This window comes from Tupaia chinensis, unplaced genomic scaffold (genome assembly GCF_000334495.1).
Source record: "Tupaia chinensis unplaced genomic scaffold, TupChi_1.0 Scaffold147500_2, whole genome shotgun sequence".
Lineage (NCBI taxonomy): Eukaryota > Metazoa > Chordata > Mammalia > Scandentia > Tupaiidae > Tupaia > Tupaia belangeri.
The window spans coordinates 878,542-882,838 of NW_006207352.1; positions in this window are offsets into that span (position 1 = coordinate 878,542).

Here is a 4,297-nt window from a genome sequence, read left to right on the forward strand (position 1 = left end):
AAAAAAGACAAGAGCAACTCAGAATCTTATTAAAAAATAAGTGAATAAATTGGGGACCAGCAGAGACATAGCAGTTACATCACAGGACTCCCTGTGGCCAACCAGTTCGTCTCAGATCCAGCGGTTTCAAAACCATGTTGGGTGTGTGTGCGTGTGTGCCCAAGATCCTGGGAGAATTGTGGTGTGGCCATCCCGCTGGGGGGTTGATTTCTCACTTCCCCTCACTGTCTGTCTCTGTCTCTGTCTCTGTCTCTCTCTCTCTCTCTGGCAAGCGCATGCGCAATAAGGCAAAAAATCTCTACTGAAAAAGAAAGAAAAAATACCTGAGTGGAGAGCGATGGCGAGGGAGCACCGAGGGCGTGGCAAGCCTGCCGTGCTGCCGTGCCACCCACGCCCGGCTGCTCTGGCACAGGTAGGCGCTCCTCCGTCACGGTTAGCATTCATTGTCCAGAGGAAGCAGGGGGACAAAGGCACCCCCCAAGGGGCCCGTGCCCAGCCCATACCCGGCCTCGGCAGCCCAGTCTCGAGCAGGCAGTCATGCAGCACGCGTGTCCAGAGGCCTCCCGTGAAGGCAGCACCTCAGAGCAAGGGTCCCCACTGCCCCCAGCTGGCCCTCAGCACCATTCCCCGTGCTTTCCTGGGCACCCTCCTTGGACACCACCCCAGGCCTTGGGAGCCAGGTGTGGAGCGGGGCCGAGAGAGGTCACTACCGTGCAGGGAGTCCACGGACACACCAGGGCCACTAGCAGCTGCTCTGGGGACAGACGGAGGCCGAATGTGGCGCTTCAGACGGGCTGGGCGCTCGCGTGCGGGTCGCTACATGATCGACCACAGCGTCTTTACCACACTGAAGGTAAAGAGCCCGGCAGGGCGTCACGTCCACTGCAGGGCACAGGCCGGGCAGCCACGGCCTCCCGGGCTTGTGGGCTGAGCTCCAGCGCGGGGCTAGTTCACCAGACACTGGCACGGGGCTTTCTGGAGGGCGAGGACACGGGCCGGTCAGTCACCGGGCGGGTCCCCTGGCATTCAGTGGGGGCTCCCCTGGGCCTGGAGGACCAGCTGTAGGGGCGTGCACAGGGCGCAGGGAGGCTTGTCAGCCAGGGTCTGCCTGGGCGCCGGGCAGCTGTCACCATGGAGCTGCAGTCCCCAGCACACTGCCCGTCAGCAGCCACGTGGCACAGCCCCGACCTCGGCCTCTGCGTGTCCTCGTCTGCTCACAGGAAGCCACACTCCTCCGGGACTGTGCAAAGGGCGTCCACACAGCACGCCGTGTGCGTGGCCAGACAGCGCATCCACGTGGCGAGCGCGGCCTCCGCAGGCTGGAGTGGACGGCCAGTAGTGGCTGCCACATGCTCTCACCCTGGACCCCGGGCTGAGCCAGGCGGCTTCAGCACAGCAGCCTCACCCCGAGAACGTCCCCAGACCCCACAGAGACCACACGGAGGCCCACCCCGGACATGGCAGGCCCTGGTGTCTGCCCGCTGGCTGGTCGGCCGCACCTGGCAGGTGCTAGAGACACGTGGCTTGAAGGCACCGCCTGGGGCCAGGGCCTGGGGCCGCACCGGCACCGTCGGGCCCCTCAGCACAGGCCGCTGGCTGTCTCCCCAAGTGCCGGCTTCCTCAGGAATTGCCACCATGCCACCGGGGATGACGGGTCAGGGACGGCTCTGGCTGCCATTAATCCTCAAGGAGTCCCACGAGACCAAGCCACGGGTGACTGTATGGACAGCGAGGGCAAGGCCAGTGTGGGCACGGCACTCGGGCAGGCTCCGGCCATGGCCGTCCTGGGCAGGGGCGCCCTCTGCTGGCGGGGGCTCCACCCACAACCTCTGCGGATCCCAGGGGACAGGGCCAGTGTCTCCCGGTGCAGGGGGCAGAGCGCGGTTTGAGTCCTGGATGGGACACGGAGGCTGCAGAAACAGCAGGGACCCGCAGACCCAGCCACGGGAGGTCGGAAGAGTCAAGTCCGAGTCGCTGCAGCCCCGGGACACAGTGCAGAGCCGACACCACCGGTGAGGACCGCCTGTGCTCCCTGAGCAGTGACCTCAGCCTGGGGCACCCTCTGTGGGTGGGACCCCAAGAATCGGACTCCAAGCTGCTGCGAGCCCAGCCCCAGACAGCCTCTCACGGCAGCCAGAGTGGCACCGCGGCCAGGGCCCCTGCGTCCCTCTGGAATTTCCCTGCACACGCAGACACACACAAAGAATCCTGATGCTCACGGCCAGCAGGGGCCGTGGCGGTTAAGGCACTGGACTCCCACATGGCAGAGCGCGGTTTGAGTCCTGGATCTGGCAGCTTGTTTTTCACTTTCCCTTTTGTCTCTCTCTATTCAAATTAAAATAATAAAAATAATGATGAATAAAATTAAATAATTATTTATATTGCCAAATTATTTTTAAATTTGCATTTAATCACCATATATCTTTACAGTTTATAACATAGTTTATTTAAATCATTCTTTTTAAAAAAATTAAGAAGGGGGCCATGCCATGGTGGTTAAAGGCCCTGGACTCCCACATGGTCAACCACGGTTGGAGTCTTGGACCTGGCGGCTTGCTTTTTCAACTCTCTCTCTCTCGTTCTGTCTCTCTGTGGTCAAATTAAAAAATAAATCCGGACCAGCAGTTGGCATAATGGCTATGTTGGACTCCCCATGTAGTCAACCGTGGTTCAAATCCTGGACCTGGTGGCTTAAACTTATGCCGGGCACGCGTGCGTGCGTGCCCAAGATCCTGAGAGGAGAGCAGAGGAGGAGGGATTGCGGCGTGGCCATCCCCCCGGGGGGGGGATGTCTCTCTGTCTCTCTGTCTTTCGGGCGAGCACATGCACCGTATAACAAAAACGTCTCCAAATAAATAAATACATAAAGTTAAATAAAATAATTCTCTAAAAGAAAAAATTTTAAAGAACCCTGGAGCTCGGCTTACACACACTATGTATGCCAGGGGTTGACACGCGTGCCCGCGGCCCACAGTGGGTGCATGCTCTCAGTGCTCAGCCAGGTCCAGACCCAGCTCTGGGCCGATCCTGACACCTCCGTGAACAGCGAGCATGCGTGCTGCCTCTCAGTTCTTAGTCCCTGAGGATGGTCCCTTGCCCCCACCCACGTCACGGGGCCGAGACCCTCACCCAGCACACAGGTGAACATCAGGCATGGCAAGACGTGACAGTCGGTGTGACCTCTGGGAAGGCAGGGGTTAGCGTCTGCACACCGCCCTGAGGACGCAGGGCCTGCACACACTGTCCAGGCCGGCTGAGACGGGTGGTCCTGGCAGAAAGGCTGCCAGGGCTGCGGCATGCATATCTTCCTCACGGCAAAGACAGAGACGTGCGCTTGGCCGACACGCACAGGCCGACACGTGTGTGGACGAGTGTGTGGGGAGCTGCCTCTCCGCTCTGCCCACAGCCCTCCCGGGGCAGAGGGCACTCTGCTTGCCCCTGTGACCCAGAGAGGTGCCACCTGCACACAGCCCTCCCCTCCCCTCCCCTGTGCCCATCAGACCCCAAGGTGGGGGAGAGGCTGGGCCTTTGGGACCCACTGGGTCTGCGGGCAGGACAGGATTGGTGCTTCTGAGAGGCCTTGAGCCCTCCCACGCGGTGGCAGCCTGGCAGACTGAGCGCGAGTCCGTGTGCTCAGCAAAGCTCCCAGCGCACGCTCGGCTGGAAGGCGTCCCTCAGGCTCAGATCTGCGTCCCCCACACCTGGTTCTGGGCCTGCCCCTGGAGGGGAGAACCGACCACGGGCTTGTATGCTTGTTATGTTTCTTACACAGGTCACTGAGAGACAGACAGAGACGGAGATGGAGAGACAGCACCACAGGCTCTGGCCACCACAACCCAGGCCAGCCCAGACGGTGGCACACACGCAGCCAGGGAGGGCCCGGGCTCAGCCTGCAGCTCCCCGGAGGTCGGCCTGGAAGAGCCTGTTTCCCAACGCCCTGGAAGCTGCCGGGCCACGTGGAGGAAGCCGGGGTCTGCGTGCAGCTCCTGCTCCGCCCGGCTATCTGGAGAGCCCTGCTCCCCCATCCCCGCCAAGTCGTCCAGGTGCCGGGCAGTGCCAAGGCCTCAGCCCACCAGGCCCAGTGAGCCAGGATAGGGCTGAGCTCCCACACCGCAAGACACGCTAGGGGAGCACGGGGAGACGGGGAGAGGCTGGGGAGACGGGGAGACAGGCAGAGGCTGGAGAGACGGGGAGACGGGGAGACGGGCAGAGGCTGGGGCAGGCCGAGGGAGATGGGGAAAGGATGGGGAGACGGGGAGAGGCTGGGGGAGGGAGGGGGGGGGGGGGGGGGGGGGGG